Below are 16,408 nucleotides of genomic sequence, written 5' to 3' on the forward strand. Positions count from 1 at the left end.
AAACTACAGCAAAACATTTAAAGGATGACAAAAAACAAAACAAAACAATAATACAATCAAATTTACCACTCACAGAATAAATTATGTTCACAACAACCAATTGCACTGTTACATTCATTATACTGTGTAAAATGATCTGTGTGTAAAAGTCTCTGGCGCTTCCTGAGGGCCTTGACTTTGTGCTTCTGTCATATGTGTTAGCCTATATTTGCAAGTTTCACATTAAATTACGTTTTTGACTAAGTTCATCGGTGTGAGTTCATCAATTTTATCGAGAAATCATTTCACAGTTACAGCAGCCACTGAAATTCCACTATTGTCTTGTTGCAAACTGCAAAGGTTGAGTGTTCCTTGTATGTTACTACTGAAAGAAGCCAGAATATTGTTGTGTGGATAGCAGAATTCAAAGACACATTCTGTGCAAAATAAGTAGACAATAAAACAGATCAGCTGAAAGAAAAGAGTGCGTAGAAGTGAAGGTTGTGTAGAGAGGTAAATAATTGGCAGCAAAACCTAAGATGGAGCGAGAGAGAGACAGATAGTGGGGGAAACCAAACCCATGAAGTTAGAGGGATAGGGTGTACATATGAAGATATATGTCTACATCACTGTAATAAAGATGAGGTGTGTTAGTGGAACAACGCTGCATGTGTTTTTTCCTTTTTTTTACCCCCCTGTTCACTCTTAGCTCATCTCTCTCTCTCTCTCTCTCCCCCTTCCTCTCTCTCTCTGTACTTCTCCCTCTCTCCGGGGTATCACAAAGCAGTTCATCATAGGTGGGTTTTTCTGCCGGGGCCCTTACAAGCCCCGCTGTCGCTCCGTTCACCCTCCTCCACCCCCCCTCTACACAGCAGCCACTCGACTGCCGCCCCGCTCGGTCCTCCCTGCGCTAGCTAGCTGCCTCCCCGGGCCCCCCCCCGCTGCTGGCCTGATCTATCGCCGCTCTGCTCTGCGGCGGCCAATAAATCATCATAATGCGGCCCGGCGATGATCACGGCAGCCTCACTGCAGAAATGACTGCACCAGAGGAGACGGGACAGAAGAAAAGATGAGAAGAGAGGAGAAGAGAGGCCCAGGAACGGAAAGGAAAGAGGAGAAAGCCTATGAGGAGAGAGAGAGAGAGAGAGAGAGAGGCAGAATGAGAAAGGTAGAAAGAATGAGAGAGCTGGAGAAGAAGAAGAGAAGACAAGAAATGATGGAAAGAGTAAAATTGAAAAATAGTTTGTGTTTGTGTGACCGAATGGAAAAAAGAAAGAGAAGAGAGGAAAAACGAACAGTGCTGTACAAATGACACAGAAATAGGGACACCATAAAGAGAGGAAGAGAGAGTTGTTGTCTGCCATCCAGGAGTGTGGGAGGGTTGCTACAGTGGCAGGTTACTGATGGGATTTGTTCTTCTCAGTGCTGCCCCTGATCGAGGACGGCCTGGCTGGAGGAGGAGAAGGAAGGAGCGAGGGAAGGGCTTGGCTGCAGGAGGAGAGGAAAGGAAGGGTTGTTATTTGGCGGTGGGGGTAGAGGGGGTGGGTGGGTGTAAGGAGGGCACACTCAGGGGTATTACACAAAATACACACTGGCGCTCAGAGGTGGACGAGAGGAGAGAGAGGGGAAAAAAGAGAGGGGGAGAGAAAGAGGGAGAAAAAAAAAACAGTACAAGGGAGGGAGAGAGAGGGAAAGACTGAAGGGGAGGAGGAGGGATACAGCACCCTCTGAGACAAAAAAAGACACTGCTGGGTCACTCTCACCCACAACACTGATTAAAACACAACATGGCTGTGCCTCCTCTGCGACACACCATACTTCAAAAAGAGAAGGAGAGCAGCAAAGGAGAGGAGGAGGAGGGGAAGGAGGGAGATGGAGAGAAGAGAGGAGGCTGGGGAGGAACCCAACCCACCCAGGGGGAATAACCAAACGCAATTAGGCAATGTTCTATATGAATAAACAATTAAAAGCACATTTATATAAATCAGGGGACGTTAGCCTCGTTTTAGCTCCGGTGCTTGGCTGAGTTTAGACTCGGAGATGCCTAATGAAGATAGGGGCTTATCAGGGGCTTGGTGCAAAGCGCTCCTCCTGGGTCCAATGCATCAAACACCAACCAGCAGGTTTAGATTCTATCAGAACATTATTCATCAGAGCTCGGTCAGGGCCGGGAAGGCTGGAGGTTGATTCAGCCCACTTACACGACCATTTTATAGATCTTCAGGGCTGGAGAGATTGCTTTACGGCTGGAAAAATTTGTTGTGGGGGAAAAAAACCCTAGAACATCAGAAGAGGGTCAAAAAAATGCCTACAAGTTAGTCTTAACTTGAACGTTCCAGCACTGTAAGGTGTGTTTTTCTCTCTGTGTCTCCTCATGCAGTCGCAAAGCCAGAAAATCATTTTCTTCCCCTAAGAGGCTAGTTTTTGGAGGTGCAATCTTAAATCAGGCTGCTCCACACTCTAGCAAGAGGTCTTGGGAGGCAAAGGAGCCTGAAGCACGGTGTAACACTATAAGAGATGGGTTAACAACCCAGCTGGCCAAGTGTTGTCCCAATTAACCCCTGGCCTATAGCACACGCACAACACTTCATGACCCCATCTGACCTCTCCACACTTCCAAAGTGGACAGAGGTGGTCTGTCAAAGGAAGTGGATGAGTTTGTGGGGAATGTGTGTGTGTGTGTGTGTGTGTGTGTGTGTGTGGGGGGGGTTTATCTGGGCTATTCCTGAGCTCTACTGTGGATACTGAATGAAATCATTATACGGCTCTGTGTGCTGTTAGACGGATTTTGAAAATGTGGGGCCTGAAGAACCCGTGATGTGGAATCCAGCAGTGCTGCCGTAACGTAACTATCAGGGAGAACAAAACTGGCTGTAGCCTACACTCATCCTGTCATGTGTGTGTGAGTGAAGTCAAGGCTGATCTTGCCGAGATAGCAGCTATAAGGCTGTCAGGTGTGCTAAAGGTGCCACTGAGGCTAGTGCGTCTGGCATGTGTATCACATGAGTGTTGGTGATGGAGGCCCATTTAGCAGCAGCGGTGCTGAGGTTTCACACGGTTTCATCAGTCCATAAGGCTGGGTCTGAGCAGGTGGGCGGACCGACCGCTTCTTCTTGGAGGTGTCGGAGGAACAGGAGGCAGCTCAATGTTGTTGTGGGTTTTTTTTTGTTTTGTTTTGTTTTTGTTTTGGGTTGTTCTTGTTTTTTTTCCCCTCCTCTGTTTTTAGGTTTCGTTTACATGCCTGGTTTGCGGCTTGTTGCACATCCCGGCCCCGCATGCTGGATCTTGCCGGGCCGAGGTGGATTGAATCAGACAGGAGGTGCCATGTTGTGTTAAAAATGAGAGGAGAGCGGCCAAGGCAGATGAGGATGGAGATGGCAAGCTCAAGCAAAGTGATGCAATCGGCTCCCCGGGCCCCCTCTCCACTGAAACACCTTTAGCCGGCACGCCGCTCCCCTCACCTGTCCACTCCAATCAGCCACATACAAAATTTGAATTCCGTTTTACACTCTGCAACAGCCCCCCCACCCCAGTTGTAAACACACACAACCTGGAAAAAAGCTGTAAATGTTATTGGTATTGTAAGAAATATGGGTGAATGCTTCCGCAGCCGAAAACCTGCCAGTTGGTTTGGTGTGATAAATAATTGAAAGAAAATTGATCTGCTGCTTTCAATCATTTTGGTTCATATCCTATCTTGGATATCTGTATTTGGGGGAAAGCTGACTGCCTGAAAAAAAACCTGATTTGTCAATTCATGAAGTGATATTGCATCAACTTCACAGTATTCAGTTTTCTATGTATAAGAAGAGAGTGCAAGACAATACTGCTATTGCACATACAGTATAATATCCAATTTGACACTATTCGCGGTTTAAGACATAGAGCTATATGGCTATATAGAATTATAATTAATAGTGTACTTTTTTGTTATTGGGGTCATATCTAAATATTCTAACTTTACTACAGAATTACAATTCTTACACAATAAGCAAATTATTTTAGGATATTTAATTAAATTTAGGCATACATGACTAAATTGCCATTAAGAACTAATATTACCCTTAAAAACGTAGGTATCACTTATTTAAAAAAAAAACCAGTGAAATCAAGCTTGCAAAGTGAATCTCATGATGCATGTTTCAACACTCAAAGAACAGCTCGATATGTGCCTTATGGGAAATCAACAGGCCTGTACCTAAAATATTCAAACAGGGTTTTGTTTACAATGCTGTCAGGGAAAAATAAATAAAAATGTGTACTTATTCATGCAGTGGTATCAATAATCGGCAGTTGGTGTCGATATTGCTACCACACAATGGTGTGCCTGGCCAGTTAAAAGTCCCAAAGAGCATCTGTGACATCATAATGAGTGCTAAAAATGTTTCACATATCACATATATCGTGCTCCTCAAAATGTTTACAGTAAATGCAGTTTAGCAGAGCAGCCTGATCCTGCATGGGCAGTTCACCAGGCCAGCAGTCACCACGGCGATGAATCAGCCTTTTCTTGGTTGGGGGCAAGGGCCAATTGCTGCACGGGCCTAGCGGGCCCAGGCCCAGGCCCCCAAAAGCCTGACTCCCAAACCTCTGCGCTTTTTGATCTATGTCCTCAGATTATGTTCAAATTGGACTTCTAACTACAGTATTTTCACATTTTCTCAGGACAGAAACCCCCGAACCCCCAACAACAAAGGCCTTCATCGTCGCTAAACCCCAAAAACTTCTGGAACCTTGTGAGTCCATGGAGCAGGGGTGGGGGGCTTTCTTGTCGTCTGGCCCAAGGGCCCATGGAGTCATAATCCGCCCCTGGTAGGGGGAATTATGCTCCATCCTGTCTCTTATCCCCGATCCTCTCATCCAACCACCACAAAACAACACCCCCCACCCCCATCCATTCACCCTCTCCACCCCTCACCCACAAGCCACTCTACTCAAAAGAACGAGGCTAATTCTTTTTTGATGAGGCGTGCTAAATAAATCCTGTTTGCCGCCTTTCTTCCCTGTGTTTGGGGCTGTTGAGCGCACAGACACAGGGAACAGATTTTTTGGGGGGCTGTTGCTCCCTGTCACCCTAAAATGAGGTCTGTCTGCCCTCAAGCAAAACGGCCACACTGCATTGCATACACGCACACGCACAGGCATACTCTCTCTCTCTCTCTCTCTCTCTCTCTCTCTCTCTCTCTCTCGCTCTCTCTCTTTCACACACACACACGCGCACAGAGAACAGAGATACAGTACACTTGAGGAAACACATAGTTGAGAAAAAGGCACAAACAGATCCAGATATACAGAACCCTGTGCAAACGTACCATTGGACTGGTAGGCTGTCTTGACCCACGACAATACCGGCGTCAAAACATAAACACACACACACACACACACACACACACACCACAAATGTGCATGTGCAACCACACACACACACACACACACACACACACACACACACACACACACACACACACACACACACACACACACACACACACACACACACACACACACACACACACACACACACACACACACACACACACACACACACAGCACTAGTAAGCATGCTCTTCCATCTCTGCTGTTGTGTTGGTGGCAGGTCCCGTTATTAATGAGGAGCAGCTGGGCCCTGCACAGGTACACGCACAGCCAGACAAAGCCCAATATATAATCAGCCCTCCATAAAGAATGACCACATGTAAATTAGTGTGTGTGTGTGTGTGTGAGAGAGACAGAGACAGAGAGAGAGAGAGAGAGAGAGAGAGAGAGAGAGAGAGAGAGAGAGAGAGAGAGAGAGAGAGAAAAAGAGAGAGTTTGTGTATGTGTGTGTGTGTGTGTGTGTGTGTGTGTGTGTGTGTGTGTGTGTGTGTGTGTGTGTGTGTGTGTGTGTGTGTGTGTGTGTGTGTGTGTGTGTGTGTGTGTGTGTGTGCGTGTCTGTGTGTGTTCTGCATACACATTACATACAATTGTGGGGCCACTGTGTATGTAGGTTATGTGGTTCTGTGTATGGTCAGTGTTTTTGTGTGTATGTAAAGATCCTTGTTTTTTTTCTTTGTTGTGTTTCCATGTGACACTGTGTGTGTGTGTGTGTTTGTGTGTGTGTATGTGTGTGTGTGTATGCATGAGTAAGTGAGTGCATTTCATCTTTACGGGGCCTTGCAGACAGAAGTGAAAAGAGCGACGTTGTTGGTCATGTGTCAGTGTGGTGACATAAAGGCCTCTAAGCCACTGCAGAGCCGCGACTCCCCCTCTCCAACCATGCTCCAGGTCACAGGTCACCCCTTGAGATGTGCGACCCCTTTGCTGCCATTTCTCCCGTGCACCGATTTCGGCACTTTGCCAAAGGTGACAGCTGGGTAAGGACCAGGCAACTGAGTATATTGTACCTGTGTGTGCGAGACAGAAAAGAGAGAGAGAGAGTTAGAGAGAGAAAGAGAGAGAGAGAGAGAGAGAGAGAGAGAGAGAGAGAGAGAGAGAGAGAGAGAAAGAGAGAGAGAGTGTGTCTGTCTGAGACAGGGTCACATACATATAGAAGGTGGTCTTCAATGGACTACATCAGGTTCTCAACCCCCCCGAGTAGCGAGTAGCTACCCGATGTGAGTTACACATGTCATCTGCAACCGACCGGCGGAAGCAGATTCCGAGGGCATACCGATTGGATTTGAGCAGTTGTAAAAGCTTTGCGTCGCGACGGTGAGATGATTGGATAAATGACAGAGCAGCTCTGCAAGCAATTGGCTCTTGTTGCTGGACAGGTGGGAGATGTGCTAGCACACGCCATATTAAGTACATTCGACATGACATCAACGCAGACATGCACATACAGACAGCAATGCATCCTGGATGAAAATGCTGCATGACGGTTAGATTTCCTATCAAACTTGGTTGTCACACGGGTAGGTTGTCACAGTCATCGTATCTCAGCCACTATAGGGCGTAGATCAAAAGTTTTGACACAGATCTGTTCAGAATTGGGGTCTAAGGTCACCTACGTTGATAGTGGAGGTGAAAACAGCATCACTTTGAAGTGAGACAACTTAAAGTGTTTTTCACATGCAAAACCAACTTTTGAGGACTCCATTGTTTTTCTTATAAGTCATGACACTATAAGTTGATGTCACAATAAATATTGCCATTTGAAAGTGTAAAGGTAAAGCTACAAATTGGTTAGTTTCTTTCGGAGCTAGAGTAATGCATGTGGACACAAGCCTCCAAAATAGCTCAAAATGTCAGTTGGGGTAGGTTGTCACAATTTTTTCGGGGTTGGTTGTCACATGAATTACATTGCAAAGTTGTTAGTACTGGCATTGTTATGACTTTTATTGGGCTATAGTTTGTCCTGTGCACTGTATGTTTGCATGATTGAGGATTGATTGGCTTTGTTTTAACATTTATGAACTTATGGATAACATTTATGGATTAATGATTTTTAATGAATTTCAGTGACATTTTAATGAATTTAATGAAATGAAGTGAAAATGAAATAAACTAATGGCTTTTTAAAATGTAATTGATGATTTTATATACATGGGATTAGTTTAGTGTAGTTCAGTTTCATTGAAAATAATGAAAAATAGGCCGATGTCATTCAAAATATGTCTCCATTTTTCTATTTTCCCCATTACAATAACACAGAGACAACCCCATAGGGTGTGACAACCTACCCCGCTATGGGGTTGGTTGTCACATCTGTGCAAGGTGCCTTTGACAATCCATATCTTTTTAAGAGAAAGGAGTCTTCTGGATCTAAGACTATCCAAATGGACCTGAGACATCAGTCAATAACTATGGACAGAAAGGGTGTCCTTTCCATATACCAATGTAGCAGAAACTGGATTTAAGTAAAAAGTGTGACAACCAACCCCGGTCTCCCCTAACACCCACATCGTGACAAGTTCTCGCTCACGTGCCTTTTGCAACATCGGCGCTCGCAACAAAGTCGTACGGGGCTATTGCCGTAATCTATACAGACAGTTTGCCATTTGTGCCCCCTGTCACGGTGCATAGGCTACACACCACAAGCACGAACGTCCACTTCATGTCCACTTAACGTGCCTGGTATCAGTCCGAAATGGTTAAAATACATGAAAACAGATCATGCCTTGCACAAAAGGGGCGCGGTGTAAGCGCGGCGCATGTCCGGCCCGACTGAACTCGAGTCTATTTTCCTGCGTGGACGTCCGCGTTCAATGAGCGGCTTCGATTGAAAGTGAATAATTAGGTGCGATCGAGATACCGCAACGGCTGCATCCGCATTTAGACAGCAATGCATTCTGGTTCAAAAAGTTGCATGACGGTTAGATTTCCTGTCAAACTTCAAAATTTCGGTGATGTTGCGTCGACGAGGTGACATGTCACATGGTGTCAAACTATCGCGGGATGAATGCGACTGCAGTCAGATCTTGCAACCTCTGCAGTTGCTTATCCCCTTCAATGCTCGCCTGCAGACCGCCTCCGAGGTCACGCGCCCAGAACAACAACTCACTCACATGTGTATATGAGTCTTGTGTCACACCCCTACACAAGTTTGCGCAGGTCCCCACTTCAGCTCCTCCTCACTGCCTGTCCCCCCACTCCTCACACGTGGTGTGTTAGAAGAGCAAACTGGTGCGAGCTCATCGTCTCGTTCATATTTGTGGCCGAGTTTAAATGGGCTGCATTTAATAACACCCACATCGTGACAACAAGTTCTCGCTCATGTGCTTCGACTATGTTGGTCAACAGCAACAAAGTCGTATGGTAGTCGTATGGTCGTACGCTATTGTTTTCTCCACGGAGGCAGGGCATCAGCGAAACGCGAGGGCACAAGCACAGACCGAGGACGGAGTCTGCATATTGGAATGCACCCTATAGCTCAATAGGCCTATGCATGCTATAGGCTTATTCATAGCCATGAAATTCAGAGTTGTGACAACCCAGGTACCCGGAAGTAGATGCCACTTGATTGATCAGTGTATATTGAATCAGTGCCTGGAAGGAGCTTTGTTTCCGTATACTTAACACAGAGCCACTACATAACAAGCCAAAATGAAGGAGAAACAAACTACATTTCTGAGAAAATGTTAACAAATATATGCACTAGCAATGTACTTATTTGTGATTCATTCATTGAAATTTGCAGACAAATCTATGAAATAAGACACACTTTAGAGCAAGAGGTGAGCACCATGAGCAGCTCCGAGCTGCCATTTACACGTTAAAAAAAAGATGAAACAGAGCGGTATATGGGATAAGCTTGACTCTCCTATTAAATGGCTCCGGACCTAGCTTACTCATTGCACACATCCAGTAGGCCTATATCCAATCACTCCAACACTGTACATTTGATTACTGATTGTACATACATTAGACTTCCGAAGATGTAAGCTTAAGTGAGGGTGATTAGTGAGGTTTGCCCAGACCTTGCAAGGAGCTATCAAGTGTTGTCAAGGAAACATGGCACACGATCAGTGGTTCTTAGTTTAGTGTCTGGAGCAGTGTCATTATTGAAGTGGAAAGGTGTTTTAATAAGCTACAGTTGTCCTAGCAGGAAGTAGATTATCCAAGATATTTTGACTCTCAGGAGAGGAGAATCAAGTCTATTTTGAATCATGTCGCAAGCCAATTTTCCGATCCCAAATGCTCATATTTTCACTGGTCGACTGGTTGATATTAACTGGAAAAGTAAAAAACATGTGTGACCAGGTCTACTGTTTTAAAAAGGTTTTTTGTTTGTTTTTAATGCACACACGTACACACTCCCTCCCAGCGGAGGGAGCACTGATACTCATGTCTAGGTTCTCAACAGGAAGTGAGATACTGAGACATCACAGGAAGAGGATAAAATGGATGAGTAGACAGTTTCAAAGCCTCTTTGCACAGAATGTATGGGGAGTCTGCAGCTTAAGGCTGCAGACAAAAAGTTTAGCACAGATTCTGTGGCTTAACTACCCGCCATACAGTGTAACTAGCTTTATCTCATGGCCAGTCTGTAATTGGACTGGCTTAGTCTGCATTCGTTAGCGTTGAGCTAAAGATACATGTGGCACATCACCTGTGCACACGGTTTCGTGTTGAAAAGTAACTCATCACGCCGCTGAGGAATTGATGCACGAGTTGGATGATCAGGAGGTGTGTTTCGTGTTGACCGGGTTTACTCACCGTAACCCCACAGATTCACACGCAGGACTCCATTGTGGCAGAGGCGCAGTGTTAAGGGGTGTTTGTGCCGCTTCTCTCCTCTCCCTTTTTAGTACCTCCAAGCCATTAGTGTTTTAGTTATTGTGTTGGTTTTGTGGCCAAGTCAATTTATATTCTTTTCTTGTATGTCCCTTTTTGTTTTGTGAACTCGAGGCTCTGGCCTAGTCTTGTGCCCACCATCCGCCCTTATCTCACAGCAAGGCCCCACTTGTGTGATCACTGGTAGTAGTTAGTGTGTGTAGAACACATCTGATTTGCTGTGGTTTAATGTGTGTAAGTCACCTTAACTATACTTTGCTTGCTGTGAGGTTGCCATATATGGGTGCCGTGTATTCACTATATACTGAACAAGGTTGAGGGTCACCTGGTTTTGTGTGATAGTAAGGCCTTCTGTGCTATCGGGCCACAGGCGCTGTAGTATTGCGACCTATCCAGCCTCTGACTGTTTTCTTTCCTTTTCTCTATATTGTAAAAATAAAAACAAATTCTATTTTTCTCTACATCACTTGTCTTTGTGGATCCTTTTGAACCTTTGGGGATTTTTTTGGTGAACCAACACCTTCACCATATTACACATGTATTGGCCTTATAATTGACTAAATACTTTATGGAATTATGTTAACTATTTACCTGTGTTTTCCCCTGTTTTTATAATTAGTTCATTCTGTATGCGACACCACCCTCCACTGCAGTAGTCCATTGTGACAGTGCTCTGCCCTACATCTCCACCAGTGTTGCCAAAAAAATCAGCTTAAGTCGCTATTGGCCCGCGGAAAAGTCCCTGGAAGTCGCTAGATGACATCATGACGTTTCGTATGATGTCACCACGTCACGCACGACACGCTGATCCCTAGAAAACGTACTCACAGTACAGCCTTCGTTCACAGTACAAATGGGCAGTGCTAGCTACTGTTTGGAGATCAGAGCTAATCTGCAGCCCAGCTTAACCATGGAAAACACTTCTGATGGCGGAGCAGAGTTACAATTATGTTGAAAAACAATGATTTTGCATTGAAAATGCGGGTCTTAAAAAGTCGCCAGAAGCACCAAAAAGTCGCTAGATGAGGTTTTTAGTCGCTAGGGACGTCAAAAAGTAGCTAAATTGGCAACACTGATTACCACTGGCTCGAACCCACAACCTCCCAATCACAGCAATAATTTGGCATGCAGCACAGGTACGAACCCACTGGGGTAAAGGTCATGGTCGATAGCTGTGTGAGGCTTCAGCAGTGTTGCCAGATTGGGCGGGTGCCCGCCCAATTGGGCTACTTGGGATGAGCGTCTGCAGGTAAAAACGGGGAAAATTTGGCCATTTGGCTCTTTTTTCCCAGACGTTTTGGGCCCATAGAAGTCAATGTAATTTCTTGAATTTGGGCGGAATTTAGCGCATTTTGGCATTTTTTTAGAACCTTTTGGGAGGGATTTGGTCAGACACATCTGGCAACACTGGGCTTCAGGAGGGAGGTTTACTTATGCTTTACCACTGAACTGTATTATGCATTGTTACACATGACCCAATCTCGAATCTGCAACCTCATTCCAAAGTCCAGTGTTTCAGACTGCTGAATGTTGTAGTGCATTACTGCTGAATGTTGACGAGCAGAGTGTTGTAGTGCATTACTTTTTGTTGTAGTAACACAGTAACATACGGATAAAGCATACAAGGAAATCTTTGGTAATGTTTGCTTTGTAATAGGCCTACTTACTACCAGAGCCGCTGACCCCCACTCAACCAATTCTGGGCCCACTCTTTCCTTGGGCCCGAGACAACTGACCCTTTGTCCCCCCTGTGAAATTCCCTGAAATCACTACAAGATCAGTGACAGATAAACATCTTTATAAAATATTGTATATCCTTTTGGCTCGTTGAGACGACTCAACCTCCACTTTCACTTGAGGTAAAACGAGGGAAACACTTGATTGGGCACCCGGTTCAATCCTTAAATGGCAACTTGCGCCTTCATTTGAAAAACCATGCAATTAGTGCATCAGTCAGAGTCCGAGTCCTGTCTCTGATGCAAAAAATCTCTGCTGATGGTCATAAACAAAATTAGAGCGGATAAAAGAATGACGCAGGACTTGCAGGTGGATCAGCTGGAATTCATTGAGGGTATACAGCTGTTCCTGAACCTGCTGATTTTTAGTGTTTTTCTTAAAGTCCGCATTCTCCCACAACACCTCGTAGATGGGAGGGGAAAGACTCATGACTCATGAGCTTGATTTACTCTGTAGATGACCCAAATCATATTTACAGTTATTTTGTAGAGAGTAACTTAAGTAATACAAAAGTAGTGAAATACCTCACATTCAAAATACAGAAATATTGTAATGCAAGATATTACTTTAAAATGAGCGTAGCAAATGAGCAGTGATGCAACACTGTGGGACACCGATGTGCTACCAAGTGATTAAAACCAAAACTTAGAGCCCTACCATGGCTCTAACGGTAGCACACTGATCTGCTACACTGCCGAACCTTCCCCAAAAACTCTCTCTCTCCCCAAAAACGTTTCCTGTCTCTCTCGACTGTCCTGTCACTAATTAAGTCTAAAAGACAAAAAAATGTTAATTAAAAAAAAAAAAAGAAAGAAACGACCACACTTAGAACCAACTCAAAACCACGCTTCAGACTAACTATTTTATTCCTATGAGGCTTTGGGAGAGGCTTACTAAGATTCCAGGCCGAGCCATCCATTACAGCAGGTCAGGACACACATCCATCCATCCGCAGCAGTTTGTCACTCAACTAGAATGACAGCAAAACAATGTGATTCTCAGATTCCTCCATTTTGTGATGGCATTGTGATAAGATACAGAAGATATACAATATACAGTACAGATACAGACAAGATACAAAATTAGTATTCTCCACTCCCACATTCTCCTGTCTAAACTGTAGGGGGTCAAATGCATGGCTGTTTGAGTAAGTTCAGCAACAGCACACATTCAATGGTCTTTGGATGTGAATTGAGGGCATTCAGTAAGTACGTCCGGCAGCCATTCAGTTTTTAGGCTGTACTTTCTAAGGAACTGGTTGTGGTACTTTGCCTATTTGCTGACTCCTGTTGAAGAGGTGTTGTTGCATAGTGTTGAGGTGTTGGCTCCCTTCACTTGTACAGCAATGACTGTAGGTGTATGAGCACACACCTTCAGTAGGCCTATTAATTTACTGTTAAATGCATCTCATGACCCTGCTACAAGACAACGTTTTCCACTGAATCCAATATTTTTGTTTATCGTTTGGGCCTCGCGTCCATAAGGAACCAGCATTTTGAGAGCGGGTTCCAGTGGGAAGATCTGGAATGCCGCCATTCCCGTGCATCTTTTCTACTAGAATGGATTTGTTTACAAATACTTCAAGGCCGCATGGCTTCAACCATTGATATATAGGCTATGTCAGTGACCAGAACAAATACCGGCTTTGCGTGCAACATTCTTTTGATACCCTCACGACGGCATACAGGTATCTGATCAGACAACTGTTTGTGTATAGAGAGAGCGTCATCAGCCCCTGCCTTTCATTTCAACTGCGGCCACAGTGTTCTACTCATTTTACACGGACCTTCCCTGTGCGGGGCACTCTTATTCAAAATTCCTCCAGTCCATGTTTTAATGGGAATGTGTAGCTCTATATGAATGAAATATCATCTTCTCTTTTCTGTTATCACACTCAAACTTAACTGTAACCTGGGCTAGGCTGGTAATCTGGCCTACAGGGCATTTTCCTGGTGGGCCATTAGTCCTCAGGGCTCAATGCTGTTGTTTTTTGTTTCTTTGTTTCTTTCTTTGTCCATTTTTTTTCATTCAGCTGAGATGGAACAGTCCATCTTCAACAGGTGATCAGCTCTATGTCCCCACAGCCCATTGGTCCCACAGCCCAATGGTCTAACAGCTTATTCCTGCTGCTCCATGTTAACACATTTTAAAGAAATTATTCAAATATATGCCCTATGTTCTACAACTCCATGTTACCACATCTCTGAGGAAACTAAGAGAATATGCCTTTTAAACTTAGGGCCTAAATTTTAATAAATTCTTAGAAATGTGTGAACATGGAGCAGCAGGAATATGCTGTGGGACCAATGGGCTGTGGGACCAATGGGCCTAAAAATTAAAGTTAAAGTTAAAAATCTTAGTGATGTGGGACCAATGGGCCGTGGGAACATAGACACGCTCCCCTTCAACAGAGAGTGGACTGAGATATATCGTAGAAAAGCAGGGGGCTGTTTGAGGGGCTGGTCTATACCAAAAATGCCCATTTTTTTCGATCCCAGTCCAGCCCTGACTGTAACCAATTGTCGGCTTCTGTGAGGGAGTGGACACGCGCACATTCACACACAAGCGTCAGTCCTCAGGCATTTGTGTGTCCACTCTGAGTCTTTGCCTCACAGAAACCGTTTATTGACGCAACACTGTTCATATGGTGTACACAAGCCTCTGAACAGCGAATTGTGTGAATTTAGCTCATCACAACCTGCACGGGCGATATGGGAAAAAAAACGATATCACGATATGGATTACTTTATATCATGATAACGATATACATCACGGTATACCACAATTACGTATGTTTTCAGTTATTCTCTTTATTTTCTCTCTATTGTTATGTCGCAAAACATTTCTTTAAAATGTATCTTTTTATTCTTATTTTTACAGTTACATGAACATAGAGTGTATATAGTGACAACATGATATGTAATTTAATGATATTAAATTGTATAAGATTCATAAAATGAGTTTATCACGATATAAACGATATTGGAGAAAGGGCACACTTTTCTATCACCATAACGATATATCGTCATTGCCCAGCTGCAGCACCAGCACAAAGTTTTCCATCAGCCCCAGAGAATTTGAGTAACAAGGACAAACTAATATTTCATTCGTTTTTACGCTATACATGATCATTTTAAAGCATGCACTGTGGGGGGATTTTGGACTGGTCTCGCACGCTAACTGTCAGTGTGAAAAGCAGAATAGAACCTGAATGCTTAGCTCGCTTAGCTGCCAAAATATACTTTTGGGGAAAACATGCTTGCAACTTGGCCTATAGCATAAAGCTCGGTTTTCCAAAGCTTGGGCTTGCTGAATGACACCCCTGTACATGTTTGTGCTCTCTTCACAGTATTGTTTGTTAATGGTGGGGTCTGGTTGAAAGCGTGACTAAATTTGGCAGTGAACATTTAATCCCAGTCCATATAGTGGGTGCCTCCAAAAGTTGCAAAACATTTTTTTTTTTTTAAAGAATTTTGTTGTTGCTATTGCACTTCTTTGACAGAGTTGCAAAAATGTTTTTTTATTCCTCCAAAACTTCATAGCTTAGATTCCCTAGCCTCAGAAATCCCATGCTTTTCACAATTGTTCCAATCTGACAGACAGCATGGAATCTAGGCCTTAATGAGGGCTCCCGATTGTGGGCTCCAATCAGAGAGCAGGAAGGCGTGGAAAGGTGAGGACAGCAGTTTGTTTGAATAGATAGGCCTACAGCTGACATGATTAGCTATGGGCTAGGTATGCCAAATGATAAACATTTTTAATACACAATAAATCACCGCCGTCAATCGTTAACTACACACAGTAGGCAGGTCTACAGACCTTATCTCACTTGTGATTATGTCTGGTAACCAGGCAAAAGATTTCCAGGGTAACAACTGCATTTTACATATGCAACAGACATCCAATAGACATTCTTTTTATTTCTTGTTATCCTTATAATTAACACATGAAGAGTTTATTTGCAAAACGGTGTATCCACCATTTTTGACTTTTGCATTTTATTATTGAAAATGACTGTTCAGAGGACCTATCACCTATGTGTAAATTCTTGTCATTCAAATATTTTGAGAACATACTTTTTCAAAGTATGCATTTTGCAATGCAATACCCAATACAAAAATGTCAATTCCCCAACATTCTACAAAATGGAGATAGACCTACACCGTTTTGCAAATAAACTCTAAACATACAGGTAGTCTTCCCCCAGCTTACCGCCTGCTGTTCAATCCTCTGCACCAAAACCAGGTGGCCACCCTCTTTTTGGACCTGGAAGTTGTTCTTCTGTGATCACCTTGTCAGTTGCATCCTCCTAGTTTGTGATTTCATCATCGATTGATCGTATGTGAATCAATGGATCAGAAAAGCAATCCTATTCATGTGGGAGTTGGCTTTCTGCGACTCTGGGCCCTCCTGTGTCTTCATTCTGGGAGGGAGCCCAAGGTGTGCGTACAGCTTCAAGGCTCATCCTCCACCTACA

Source organism: Engraulis encrasicolus, chromosome 11 (genome assembly GCF_034702125.1).
Source record: "Engraulis encrasicolus isolate BLACKSEA-1 chromosome 11, IST_EnEncr_1.0, whole genome shotgun sequence".
NCBI lineage: Eukaryota > Metazoa > Chordata > Actinopteri > Clupeiformes > Engraulidae > Engraulis > Engraulis encrasicolus.